At 40.0% G+C, this 15502-nt stretch overlaps 1 long non-coding RNA gene across 7 annotated transcripts in view; it reads left to right on the forward strand.

Moving 5' to 3' along the window:
* Window positions 1-15502, forward strand: part of LOC147616977 (uncharacterized) — a 91595-nt gene that overhangs the window by 39152 nt on the left and 36941 nt on the right. For all 7 annotated transcript variants that reach the window (XR_015262310.1, XR_015262313.1, XR_015262308.1 and 4 more), the window contains one exon: window positions 1723-1797. This is a non-coding gene — a long non-coding RNA (uncharacterized LOC147616977). The remainder of the gene's footprint in view (window positions 1-1722; window positions 1798-15502) is intronic.

Below are 15502 nucleotides of genomic sequence, written 5' to 3' on the forward strand. Positions count from 1 at the left end.
GCTCATTTCATTTTTGTGCTTAATCACTTTCTTCTCTTGATTGAGTGGATCCAGTGTTGATAGTATCTTCTTCAGATCCGTCCTGAATTGTGATCCCGGTGTCACCTTTACCCACTATTTTTACCCTTATTCTCCTACTAGTTCTAGAAGTGGTGGCATATGTTGGGCTCTTCCCTTTGTCCCCTAGTTGGGCTTGGGCTCGTGTTAGGACATTCAGTGGCATGATATTTCTAGGTTGCACACTTATGGTCACGATAGTGGCCTGGTTGGAAGTGGAAGTAAAACCACTTGTGCAGTATGGGAAATCTTTGATCAAATGGTCATTCCCACATTTAGTATAAGTAAGTACTGGCATGTCATTAGGTGGTACAGTTACTTGTTGAGCTTGATGCGTATGAACAACATTCTTGTTAGGACATTCAGCTATTCGATGAGGTCCATTGCAACTAAAATATTATAATGGCCCCCTCCTCATTTTTGCATTTATGTTCTTACTTTTCCATTGTACTATGTTTGAAACATAGGCACTCGCATGTTATTCTATAAGACATCAAATTTTGGTGCAATCTCCACAGCTTCCTCATAGTAATGACCATTGATTTCTACCTCATGCACCATTTCAACTTCCTCTCATGTGGTTGATGGCTCCTCAATCAACACTTGGTTGATTTTAGCATGTGGTAGTTGTGGTGGTTAAATGGGTGGCAGGAGAGGTGAAGTGTCCTATATTCAAAACATCCCCCTAGGTAAATAGGATGGGTTTGGTTGCCCTGCAGTTGCACTAATTTGCATGGGTGGTGCTGGTAAAGCTAGTGGTGCTCTGGTGTGCTGACAGCTGTGTGCTACGGTTTGGAACCTCGGATACCTGTACATGAAGGTGTCATGATTCCCTAATTTTATACAATGAGCATAATAGAGTAATGGCCTTACACTTAACTGTGGGTATTTAGAGTAGTGTGATTCAATCTACACATAGAACACCAAACCAAATCCCTACTATGAGGGTACATATGACTATGCCCATGCCCTACTGCTTCTCTTCCCTCCTTCACCTTTAATTTGTCTAGTATGGCATTACTAACACTTCACACTTATTAATGTCCTCAATTGGAGGAGCATAATTGTTAATCCTAACTGGGATTAACACTCGTCCGCAAAACGATAGTGTACCTCAATGTTCTTATCCTCCTAAACAGAATACACTCGGTGACTAGCCAACTGTATGCTACCCATGTTGTCATAAATAAATGATAACTGTTGTATCCATGGGCTCACCCATATCAAGAAGTAGCTTTTGTAACCAAGCTACTTGTAGATATGGGTTCACCCATGTTTACAAGTAGCTTCTACAACCAACCTACCTCACATGCTGCCATAGCAATGTCCTTGTACTCAACCACATTGGCATGGACGTAGCTCGGTCACGTTGGCTAGGGTCCAAAATGATTAGATTAACAACAAATGACCTCAATAGCGTGTTTTCTTATATGAGATGGTGAGGTCCAGATAAACCACTCAGGTGTGCACCAAGTATCATTTCTAGAGTACATATACAATTCAATGTATGGATGGAGAGCTTTTAAATATAGTACTAACTACAACTGCTGGTAGGTCCTCATACCAATCATCATCATGAAAGATAAAAGGAAACCGTTGTATAATTTTACACTTTTTGTTGGCATGAAGAGGTTATTAAAATCGTCCACCATGACCACTTTGCAGGTGATCTCAAAATGTTGGTAACTGTACTTCAATGCATCACCATGGCCTCAACACTTCTATGGGTGCTTTGCAATGGTAAGTGGCCTTAGTGTTTGTTCAACTATGAGCTCTTCTTTATCCAAATTGGTATTTAGTTCTAGATCTTGTTTGTTTACAAAAAGACGTCTAAAAGGTACCATACTAAGGTTGATTGTGTGAACCTTCTGATGGTGGCCTTGGTGAACTTGGAGTTTTATTTGTGAGGTATTTCTCCCAATGGATCCAAGGCTTAAAGTTTTCTAAGGTGCTCCCCTTTGATGGATCTAGGACTTGAAGTTTTGTTTCACCTTTTTGAGGTGGAGGTGCTTCTCAATGGATCCAAATTGACTTCTAGATATTATTCAAAGCTCTAAGTATCACACTAGACCTTAGCGTCAAGTATCACTTGAATTCTGGTTGAGGGTTTTTACCCCTTAATAAACCAAATCCCTCTTTCATATGCATTGAATCTAGTATATTAATGACCTTAACCATGTAATGGGATGAAATCCTTGGGGGCAAAGTACCAAAATATTAGGAAAAATTTGGACTCAAATTGGGCCCTTTAAGGATTTGCACATATTCTCTCTCTACAAAAATGAGCTCAGTGTAAACATTTTACAAATCAACTTAGAAGTGAGCAGAGTTTTGATATTTGGAATCTACTCTTTGAGACCTTTCCAATGATATATAGCATGAAGAGAAATTTTACATATTCAAGAAGTCCCCAAATTTAGTGATGATGTAGCATGTAACGTGCCATGTCATCACCAAATTTGGGGACTTTTTGAATATGCAAAATTTCCTGTCATGCTATGTGTCATTAGAAAGCTCTCAAAGAGTAGATTCCAAATGTCCAAATTCCACTCACTTTTGAGTTGATTTTAAAAAGAATCACCATAAAGCCATTTTTATAGAGAGAGAATGTGTACAAATCCTTAAAAGGCCCAATTTAAGTCCAAATTTTCCCTCATGTTTTATTAACTGAATTGTTATTCTGAGTATATGAATATCTTTCTCTGGGATTGTAAGCACTAATTACATAAGCGACTACTTTGCTAAAAGCAGGGTTGGTATACATGACCTAAGGTAATAGGTTAGATATGCTTGTTAACTAAATTATTATTATGAGTATATAGATGTCTTTCTCTAGGCTTGTAAGCACTAAATACATATATTCTGCTAAGGTGGGTTAGTATAAACAACCTAAGATAACATGTTAGATATGCTTGTTACTTTGTCTTCTAGTCCCCACATAGAAGATCTAGCACTAGATTTAAAGTGGGGTACAAACACCAAGATTCTACTTACCCTACTCCTATGTTTTCACTCTCATTCACTAGCTACACTAATTTACAATAATGCCATCATCCTGGAGTCTTTTGGCACAAGTACTCATTAATTTTGGCATAATTTCACTAATGTTGTCAGGATAAGTATTCATCAATATTTATCAATGTCAAAAAAATCCATGAATTCCATTGACTTGGTAGCCTCGTTCTTCAACTAAGGTGAATTATGTGATGTGTAGACGTAAGCTAATAATGGGTTGGGCACTCTTTCCCTCCTTAGGATGTTTTCTCCCTTGATCATGTTTAAACACCCTATGATTGACTATGTAAGCGACCTTATCATGTCACTTCATTCCATAGACTTGGTAGCCTCATTCTTAAACTAAGGTGAATTTTGTACCCACCATTTATATGGTACTGATGTGTGGATGTAAGCTAATAATGGGTAGCACCCTTTTCACTGATGTGTGGATGTAAGCTAATAATGGGTAGCACCCTTTTCTCTCCTTAGGAGGTTTTCTCCATTGATCATGTGTACACACAACCTTATGAGTGAGTTTTTAAGTGACCTTATCATGACATGTCACTTGTACTCCACTCATTCTCATTAATCTACTTTAGGCGATGTGCTTCTTTGTATCTATGATTGCTTACTGGATCTATGTGTGTGTTGCCACCTTTGTCTCCACTCCAATGATTCATATCACAATAGGTTCTCTTGGAAAGTAACCTCTGTCATTTTCTCTCATCAATTACCTCCATGATCCTTTTTTGATTGTCTCAAATTGAGAAATCCTCTTAGGTGGAGAAGGTAAAGCCCCATAATGTGTTGTTAACAAAGTTAATAGTTAACGAAGTTAACACAATTTTGGGGCCATTTTTTTAATGCGTTTTTGGAGCCCGTTTGCATGTTGTAAGGTTGTGTAGGTCTACATTCTGGGGGAGTATTAGTTCAAACTACCTTTGTTCATTTATATATTTTTTTGCATTGGAGCAGTATAAATTTTATATGCTGACAATGTGTATATGCCATAAGTGTTACACGATTTTCGTTCATCATTCTCTCTATTGTCGTCAACATTGCATCTTTGAGCTTATCATCAATAGCATTGTCATCATTGTCATTGGCCTTTGCATCCTTTTGCCAATAACATTTCTACACTCTACACTCTATCAATTTATATACATTTTGCAGGTCTCTTCATCATTAGTGATCCACTCGCAACCATCTTGGTTGCATTCAGTGGGCATTGAAAATAGTTGTCGCGGTTGTTGGAATATTTTTATTTTTTGTCAAAGATACATTATTTGCAGGCTGAAGTGGTATATATTGATGTATGTGGGATGCTTTCCATTGAGCATAAGCTTAACGGAACCAGCAACTTCCCATTGTGACATGCACTGATGTATTTGGGATGCTTTCCTGAGGATAAGCTTGATAGGACCAACTATCCATTGTGGTCTAGTACATTATGCATCATGTATTGGTTGCAAAAGGACTTTGGAATGTTGTTATTAGCCTTAAGGCACACCATGTCTCCCTAGTGCATGATAGTACATGTACTTTAGATGGTGATACTAGTTTAGATATAACTATTGCATCCACCTCATGACCTATGTGACCGCATTAGTGAGTGTTGGTGGACAATAAAATGAGGACACATTGTTCTTGGGTTGCGGGGCCTGTTTGAGGGTCCAAACAATGTCATATGGTTGTGGGAGTTGTGCATTGTGTTATAGTGTAATATGGTCCCAAACGAATGATATGATCGATTAGTCATTTTGGACCAAGTTGTGGGTATGGCTGACGTGGCCAATCTACGTCCATGCCAACGTGGCTGAGTACAAGGATGTTGCTATGGTAGCAGGTGAGGTAGGTTGGTTGTAGAAGCTACTGTACAGACATGGGTGAGCCCATATCTGCAAGTAGCTTGGTTCTAGAAGTTACTTTGCAGATATGGGTGAGCCCATGGATATGCCAATTATCATTTATTTGTGACAACATGAGTAGCATACATTTGGCTAGTAACCCAATGTATTATGCTAGGGTGAAGCACATTGAGGTGCACTATCATTTTGTGATGGAGAAGGTTCTAGTAATGTAATGAAGGGAGCTTGGTCTTGGACATAAGTGAAGCCCCTGGGCATGGATATGGTCGACAAGTATGGGGACCTAACATTAATAAGTGTGAAAAGATGGGTAAGTATATAAGTGAACAAATCATAATTAGAAGCAACTAATCATTTACTAATGAAATCATACTTTCTTGGATCCTCAAGCTTCCATGGCTATGGTGGTACTCCATATGAGTGCACTCTCTCTCTCTCTCTCTCTCTCTCTCTCTCTCTCTCTCTCTCACTCTCACTATAGTGTATCAGAGCCATGTCTTTGATCCATTTCCATCTTAGTTTCAAGAAAATTTGAGGAATTCTTGATTTTCTTGGATTTCTTGATTTTCTTGATTAAGAAATGGGACATGAGAATCTTGTAGAAGGAAATTGATCTTGCTTGAGTGGTATTAATGTTTTGATTCACCCTTTTTCTAAGCTTTTGGGGCCATGGATGGTAGAGGACTAGATTCTGAGAGATCCGCCCCTAAATTTTAATCTTGGGACCAAAATTTGGGAAAAAAGTGTTAATCTTAATTAGGGAGTTAATCCAAAATGTTTTACTTCCCCCTCTTCTTCTCAATTCTTGATGTGGGAGAAATAAGGGCTTGAATCTCATAGATTAGCAAGCAATACCCTAGGGTTTTGGTGGTATTTAACCTTCTCTTCAACGTGATAAAATAAGAAACCAACATTTCATCATGACTCCATGAATTTCTTCACGTTTTTCTATAGGCTGTTTTCTACAGGAAAATTGCCTTTAATCATCTTCAATCGCCCCACTAATCATGATTATTTTGGCTTGCAAATGGCTTACCTTGGTGTGTTTTTTGCATTTTTTTTTCGCCGATTTGGCCAGAAAGGTGACCTATGAACTATGTGTTTTTTACCTACAAACTGTGCAATTTCACCTCAGTATGGAGCTTTCTAGACACATGGAAGCTTAATCATAGCTATAGTATTTCAACAATAGTGTGCGCGATGGCAGCGATCTACAACAGTTGTACGCATTTGGGATGCAAAAGGCTGCATTTACACTCCTTTGAATGCCATTGCATAAATCTTTAAATGCCATTGCTTAAATCTTTGAATGTCATTGCTTCAAGATGTTTACAATGCTTCTACAATCGTTAATTGCTTCTTCTACTATTGAAGATCGCTTCTTGCCTCTTCTTAAGCTTTGATTAGATGGAGATTTAGAAGCTGTTGCTTGCAAGAGAGAAGATAAGAGGATTCCATGAAAGCTTGCATAATAACACCATAATCTACTGTTTCATCAAGTTAATGTTCTTGCACAACTCCTTGTCATTGGAGGGATCTTATACCAATTGTTGCACTTCGATGTTGGCTAGAAAATCTTATGTTTGCATGGAACATGTTGAGGACAATATGCCTGCTTTTTGAAGTGTGGAGCTATTGCTTTGCAAGTGCTTTAGTCTTTTGGATTCACATGTGATGGTGAATGCTACTTGGATGTGAGTTTGATGTGATTTGGTGTATTGGAGCTATTATGATGATTGGATTAAAGCATGAGAACATGCTCATCGTAATTGATAAAATAAAAGTAGCATGAGTCATGCTAAACACATTGTAAGTGCTCCTACCTTCTCTTTTGAACTTACGTCCACATACACTTCACTTTGTACTCTCACTTCAAGTTCCTAGCATCTAGTTTGCTTGTGAGGGTATCTTGGGCATTGGAGGAGAGGCCCGGGAGCATGGCATGAACTCTCCTTTTTGTGAGTGCTTTTGGAAAAGTGGCAAGGAGGGGGATTAGGTACATTGGATGTAAAGACATGGCCCCAACTTGTGCCTAGATTTGGACTAGCTCCGAGGGTTGTTGGAAGGCTTAGCTAGGAGATTGGCAAGCATAAAGCACTCCTCCAACACACAACTTGACTACATTGTAAGCATGCCAAGGCTATGGAAGCGAAATGATACTTGATTGGGCAAGCCATGGACACTTGGAGGTGATCAAAACATGAGAGTTACATTGGCAACAAGTGAATGCTTATGGTTGTGAATACTTGAGACATTTTTCATGAATGGACATTGGGTAAATGCTAATGGATTGTTATTGAGATTTGGTCCATTTTACAGGGAGATTATGCCTAATTTTTTTTAGATTTCCTACACTTTGTAGTGAATACAAAAGTGCAATTCAGTCCCAAACTATTCAAAATCTCTTAAGGGCATTGAGAAGCCTTAGAAGGGCATCTTAAGGCAAATCTAACAAGCCATCAAGTGGTTGATTTGGACACCGTTTCAGGGTGCAAATGGACTAGGTTGGTCAAATTGAAAGTTCTAATTTAGTCCAAAACAGTGTGGACTGAATTCAAGGTGTTTACATAACTTAAGAGCACTACCTAAGAGCTTGCAAATGAGCCAACAAACTCCAATTCTGTTACCGTTTGAGTGGTCAACCTCACATAGTTGACTTTTAGCTATAGAGAGAGGATATAGGGGTGCTCAAAGTGGTAGTTTAGGGTAGTAGGAGTGTTCCTCTCATCAAGATGAATGCAGAGAGGATATAGAGAGGATATAGGGGTGCTCAAAGTGGTAGTTTAGGGTAGAAGGAATGTTCCTCTCATCAAGATGAATGTTCCTCTCAAAGTGGTAGTTTAGGGTAGAAGGAATGTTCCTCTCATCAAGATGAATGTAGCAAACTAAAGAACTCCCAATTTAGTTACCGTTTACCCTACTAACCACTTGGTAGCATGGGAAATCATGGGAGGCCATAGAAAGTTCAAGCACAAGTGCTCGTGGAGGGGAACCAAGTTCAAGATGTTGCGATGAATGAGGTGGTTATGGATGGAATGGTACATGTGGTTAACACTCCATTGGGTGATGATCCACATGGTTGAAATGTGGCACCACATTCTGTTCTTGAACATGGGAAAAACTCAAGGAGGGCAATGCAAGAAGAAAGGGTACCTCTACATGACATGAGTTTGCAAATAGTGAATGAAGGCATATCAGTGCACACTAGTGGACATGATCAAATCTCATTGGGGAACATCACCTTGGATATGTTAAGAATTTCTCTCACCAATGCAATCAAGGATGCACAAAGAGATGCCCAAAAGGAGGTGCTCTACATTAGTGAGCTCGTGCATTAAGGCAATGAGAATGCCAAGTTGATGCCAAATGGTGGTCAAGATGGATGAAAGGTTTTCAACTCTTGAGGATCAGATTTTGGGTGTGCGAAGGGGTGTGGACAGATTTGACCATGCACCAAATCCATGTGGGAATCTTGGTGGTATGCAAGGAAAGTCAAATGTGCCTTCAAGAGACCATTAAAGCGGGCATGATTCGGATTCTAGGCTTGGAAAGCAGCCCGTAGTTTTGGATTCCATGGAGGACTCTTCAAGGGGTGTGCACAATGTGAGTGGGAGACTCGTGGATGGAGTATTGAGGGGTTGATGGGACATACCACACACTACCCATGGACGTACTACATTGGACTCACCAAGGGGTCAAAGCTGTGGAGGACAAGATTACACTTCTCAAGTTCAAAGGAGTGAACACAACCACCAACGAATTGGAGGAATGGATTAGCAAGATGGATATATACTTTGCATTGTATCCCCGTGAAGAAAGAGGAGGACAAAGTACAATTTGCCTTGTTGCATTTGGAAGATTATTCCCATTCATAGTGGTGGTTTACTCAACATGAGGTTGCATTTTGACACTTGGGAGGTATTCAAGGATGCCACGTTTCAAAACTTCACATCTCCATTGGAACGAGCTCAATTGGTGGGACAATGGTATAATTTGGAGCAAAAGGGAAGTTCCATCAAGGAGTATAGTAATCAATTTAGAAATCTTTCCATGTTTCTTGGGGGAATGAATGAGTACAACAAAATGATGAAATACATACATGGATTGCAATCATCACTTAGGGGACTGATGTGAAGGTTCAAAAACCTCAAACTTTTCAAGATGCCATGTATTATGCGAAGGTCTTTGAATCTAAGTATATGGCGGGTGTTGCCAATAGATGGAATGTGGGGATAACTAAAACATCTACTTTCAGCCCAAATGTAGTCAAATGGTCAACTTCCACCTCTACTACATCTTATGTACCTCATTCAAGCATCACTCCAACCTCTACTACCATACAACAATATCCTAGTGTGTATGGACAACCAAGGAATATAAAATACAGTGGTTCTATGGGTGGCCAAACCTCTACCCAAAAGTAATGATAAATCCTCTTCCCTTCAAGGCAAAGTGATTAAGCAATTGACACAAGCAAAGATGGATCAGAAGAGGGAGCAGGGGGTTTGCTTCCTATATGCAATGAGAAATAGAGTCCCAAGCATAAAAAGATTTGCAAGGAAAGGAGGTACGGGCTAACATGATCTTCAAGGTGGTTGAAGATGAAGAGGCACTGTTGGAATACATGGATGAGGCTGAATTTCAAGATTGTGCTAATGATGTGATGGAAGAGCCTACTCTTGACCCTTCTCAAGAGTTTCCATTTGATCCGGGTGGAGAGAATTGGGTAGAAGTTGAAACAAAAGAAAGGACAACCATCCTATATGTGCCATTTCACAAGAAGCTAAAGCGGGATGCAAAGGTTCCAACACTTTGAGGCTCGTGGTGGGGAAGATTGGGGGTAGATTAATTCACATACTTGTTTATTCGGGGAGCACACGTAGTTTTGTGAACTGTAAATCAAAAAATTCTTTGAGACTATGCCCACGGAAGATGATGAAGCCTCTAAAAGTGGAGATTGCAAATGGACAGCATGAGCTAAGTAAGAGTTGGGTTGCAACAAGGATTTATTTGTCTTTCGACTATGCCTATGATGCCCATTTGATCGTGCTTGATGGGCCCATTGATGTCATGCTTGGATGCGATGGTTGCACACTTTTGTGTAGGTTTTCAATAGATTTGAAGCACATGACAATGTGGTTTATGCATGAAGGCAAAGAGTTATGTTTGGATGGAATTTGTAACCATGCATTAACCTTGGTGTCTTTGCAAATGAAGAGAGAGTTGAAGAGCTTATGCCTTGTTTACATGCTACAACTCACTCGTCAAGAAGAGGACAATGGGCTGCAAATACATGATGAAGGGATGGATGCCTTGTTTTGCAAGAGTACAAAGATGTGTTTGAAGCACCAAAATGCTTGTTGCCACACCTACTAACACCATATTGGGGAATATGGGAATTTCCCACAAGTTTGGGACACGTGGTCAAAAGTTTGGATTAACCATAACTTGAATACCACTAATCCAAAATGAGCACTTTATAGCTCTTTAGATTCCATTTTTCAAGCGCTTTCCAACGATAGGTCATATGATAGGGTTTTGAGAAACTTACAAACATGTTATCCATGTCCTCTTTTTTAAGTATTCAAAAATGGGAATTGGGAAATTCCCAAATTCACTAATATGGTGTTTACTAGAGAAGTCGACGATGCCATAGAGCTTGAGAAGGATGCAAAACCAGTTAATAAGCCTCCTTATAGGCTTTAAAAGGTTGAGCGAGAAGAGGTTGCAAAGCAGGTGGAGGAACTTTTGGAAATGGGGTTCATACAACCAAGCCAATCATCCTTCGCCTCACCTATTTTGTTGGTAAAGAAGAAGGATGGATCTTATAGACTGTGCATCGATTATTGGGATATCAACAAGATCACTACTATAAAGAATCGATATCCCATTCCAAGAATTGATGACTTACTTTATTAGTTGAAAGGAGCAAAATATTTTGGGCCAAGATAGATCTCAAGTTTGGGTATCATCAAATAAGGATGAAATATGGAGATGAGTTTAAGACAGCATTCCAAACTGAACGGGGTCCATTTTAATTCATGGTTATGCCTTTTGGATTATCAAATGCCCCAACAACATTTCAAGCTCTTATAAACAAAGTTTTGAAGCCATTGCTCTACAAAACTTTGTTTATAAGAGCTTGAAATGTGGTTGGGGACGGCATTCCAAACTGAACGGGGTTTGTTTTAATTCATGGTTATGCCTTTTGGATTATCAAATGCCCCAACCACATTTCAAGCTCTTATAAACAAAGTTTTGAAGCCATTGCTCTACAAATTAGTTTTGGTCTTCTTTGATGACATACTTGTGTATAGAAAGTCAAGGGAAGAGCAATTAATGCATGTGGAGCAAGTGTTGAAGGTGTTGAGAGAGCACAAGTTGTTCGCTAAACAAAGCAAGTGCACATATATGTCACACAAGAGGTGGAATACTTGGGTCACATTGTGAGTAATGATGGCATTAAGATGGATCCCAAGAAGGTACAATGTGTTAAAGAGTGGCCTACACCCACCAACACTACTCAACTAAGAGGATTTTTGGGACTATCATCCTTTTATAGGAGGTTCATACGCCACTATGCTCACATGGCAGCCTTGCTTATTAGGCTTAAGAAGGAAGCATTTTTTTGGAATGTCGTGGTCGATAAGAGCTTCAAAGAGTTAAAGGAAGCACTAATTTCATCTCCAATATTCGTTTGCCCTGATTTTTCTAAGCCTTTCACTATATGGGCTGATGCAAGTGGAAGAGGAATTAGTGCCGTGTTATATTAAGAGCATGGAGTGATTTCTTATGAGATTAGAAAGCTCACCGAGAAGGAGAGGGAGTTTCATGCTTCATGTTTATGATCAAGAAATGTTGGGCCATTTTGCATGCCGTGAAGAAGTGGCATCACTATTTGTATGTACAAAACCTTTCTCCAAAGCAAAAGAGATGGCTTCCTACCTTGCAAAACTATGATTTTGAGATCTCTTACATGGCAGGAAAGAATAATATGGTGGCAGATACACTTTCTAGGATGTGGGCTTTCACTATACATGCCATTTCAAAAGTGCATCATGATTGGATTCATGAGATACAAGAGGAGTATTTGGTGGATGACAGGCTGGTCCAATGTTTCAGAAATTATAGTGAGGATTATGTGATGAATATCCAAATTTTGAGGTGTGCAATGGGTTGCTTTGGTACAAGGGAAAGTTCTATTTGGTATCTCAGGAGTATTTGGTGGATGACAGGCTGGTCCAATGTTTCAGAAATTATAGTGAGGATTATGTGATGAATATCCAAATTTTGAGGTGTGCAATGGGTTGCTTTGGTACAAGGGAAAGTTCTATTTGGTATCTCATTCTTCCTTCAAGCTGAAAATCCTACAAGAGATGCACTCTTCACCCATGCAGGTCATTTGGGATTGTTCAAGACCTATGATAAGATACGCAAGAGTTTCTTTTGGAAAGATCTTTGGAAGGATGTGCATGAGTATGTGCAAAAGTGTTTACCTTGCCAACAAAACAAGGATCCCAACCAATTGCCAAGAGGATTGTTGCAACCATTGCCTACTCTGAAAGGAAAGTGGACACACATAGCCATGGATTTCATTACCGCGCTTCCCACTACTAACAAAGGGTGGAATAGCATCTATGTGGTAGTGGATAGATTGACAAAAGCAGCTCATTTCATACCCACAAAGGTTCAATATACAGCTTCTATGGTGGCTCAACAATTTATGGAACATGTGTTTAGATTGCATGGAATTCCTAAGCAAGTGGTAAGTGATAGGGATCTCAAGTTCATGAGCCATTTTTGGAAGAGTGTCCATGGGGACTACACTCACCCCAAGTATAACCTATCATCCACCACAAACTGATGGCCAAACCGAGAGGTTGAACAAGTGGCTCAAAATCTATTTGAGACACTGTTTTTATGACACCCAAGCTTCATAGGATATATGGCTACACATAGTTGAATTTTGTCACAACACCTATCACAAGTGGTAAGTGATAGTAGGGATCTCAAGTTCATGAGCCATTTTTGGAAGAGTTTCTTTGATTCCATGGGGACTACACTCACCCCAAGTATAACCTATCATCCACCACCACAAATGGATGGCCAAACCAAGAGGTTGATCAAGTGGCTCAAAATCTATTTGAGACCCAAGCTTCATAGGATATATGACTACACATAGCTGAATTTTGTCACAACACCTATCACATGAGTATTGGCATGTCTCTATTTAAAGCCGTGTATGGGTATAAGGTGCGTATACCTTCTATTGCATTCAATGGAGAAAAAGTGAATCCTCAAGCCAAAGAGGAGATTAAGAAGATGTGTGCAATATTGCAAAGGTGCAAGGATAGCATGGCTAAGACACAAAACCAAATGAAGCAATATGTCGATGAGTTAAGAAAGCATGTGGTGGTGTTCAAAGAAGGAGATTATGTATTCTTAAGAATCCCTAAGTCAAGGTATGCTTCATTGAGGGGAGACACCAATACAAAACTTGCTCATCGCTTTTATGGACCTTACAAGGTGTTGAGAAGAATTGGTGAGGTTGTCTACCAATTGTTGTTACCCTCTACCACGACAAGGATCCACAATGTGTTTCATGTGTCACATTTGAAGAAGTATGTGGGACCTCAATTGGAAGTGGTTGATGAACTGCCACCTACAGATGAAGAGGGAATAATTCAATATGTGGCAAAGAAGGTGATTGGAATGAGGGAAAGACACCTTCATAATAGGTCTATTGTTGAGTATGTTGTGAGGCGGAGAGGCTTGCCTACTAATGAAGAAGCTTCTTGGAAGTCCAAAGGCTTCATGAAAGACCATCTGGAGCTCCAAGCAATGGATAATAGTGGATAAGGTACAATTGTATGGTGTTTTTGGATAGCTATTGTTATGGGCTACCACACCTCCAAGAGGGAGCTCAATGCATTCACCTAAAGGAAGAGCAATAGAACACAAGTATTGTAGGGCACTTACCAATGCTTCGAACTTGAGTCCCTTGAGGTATCCAGGCTCACTTGTTAAGCTCCAAGCCTCGAAGCTCCACCTCTATGCTGTCACCGTAGAGTCACTCGCACCGTTGCATAAGGCAATCACTCCCTCTCACTCTCCCACACAAGCATGAAGCATACAAGCATAGAAGAGGCACAAATTCTAGAATGCTCTCTCTCAAGACACAAAGAAGAGCTCTCAATAGCACAAAAGGAGATTATGTCTTTTCATTATATCAGAAAATGCCTTATATACATTTGGCCTGTATTAACACTTGGGCGCCCAAAACTTACTTAACTAAGGCCTTGGGTGGCCAATATCTCATAATGTATAACTTTTATAGTGCCTTTTCATAACACTTATTAATGTCCTCAATTGGAGGAGTATACTTGTAAATCCAAAATGGGATTAACATCCCCCCTACCTGATGTAGGTTCTATCCTCAGAACCTATTACTACCAAGGTTGAAAGACCTAGTTACCGAACTCATGAGCGGTAAAAGTTTTGGCATGATTAAAGCTTTTTAAGGGTTCTTCTGAATGCTGAGTGTGATTGCCACAACCCTGTGTCCACCATGTCCTCGAATGTGACATACATGTAGGCAGGAAGACATGTAGGCGATGATAGTACATCATCATGCCCCTGCTAAATGGACCTTGATTCATGGCAAATTGTAGTCGTTCAGCTTCATAACCATCATATGGCTCCTTGGGTTGATCAATCAGGAACACGAGCAAATTTAAGAATCTAACACTGGCCACTATTCCTGGGTTTGAGATACGGTGCCATGCCTATATCCAAGTGAGCATCTGTTTTCTTTGCTCTCGTATATGTACGTAAAGGTTGCTAGCATAAAGATTGGGAAGTTATAACAGACATGCAAGTTGCACTACTTAGCCTTTAGTGGCATGTACAATGGGTCAACTCATTGAGTTGGTGGCACACACATATAGACATGGCTATATTCTGGAATTGTTAAGAATTCCTTTCTCTAGTCCGGTTGTATTCCAAAATCCTCTAACTTGGGATGTGCATCATCTAAGATAATTGTTGCATAGCCCCCTCGTGTGTAGATTGGGTGAGCTTTCCTCCACCTATGAAAGCAATAACTAATCATGAATGTAAGTGTTGAGATATCGAGCTCGTCTAGTGAGGCGGTGGCCACTGATGACCCGCCTGGGGGATAGGCCCCACACTTACACCACTGGCATGGTTGGTGAGGTCATGGGAGATATGCGGCCAGTGGGATGACAGGCTGTGTGATAGCCATTCTAGAGACTGGCATAGTTATAGCGCCAGCTCATTTAGTCGGGTTCACACTATAGAGAACCCGTGTATGTATTGGTTGAGTACCTTTCATATTATGAGTACTCTTATTCTTGTATATGGTGTGTTGAGTGTTGAGTAGAGAAGAAGAAGATTTTCTGCCTCTCACCTTGTGTGTTCTCTATTAGGGTTTTGTGAAAGTGTGTGTGTGCTTGCAAGAGCTCAAGCTCTCTTCCCCCCTGCATCTTTTCATGGTATCAGAGCCTGAGGGCTGAGCTGCAAGCAAGAGAACCACAGGAAGCGGTACGAGGGTAAGAGCT

The sequence above is a fragment of the Cibotium barometz genome, chromosome 37 (assembly GCF_041138505.1).
Source record: "Cibotium barometz isolate CiBa-2024 chromosome 37, ASM4113850v1, whole genome shotgun sequence".
Lineage (NCBI taxonomy): Eukaryota > Viridiplantae > Streptophyta > Polypodiopsida > Cyatheales > Cibotiaceae > Cibotium > Cibotium barometz.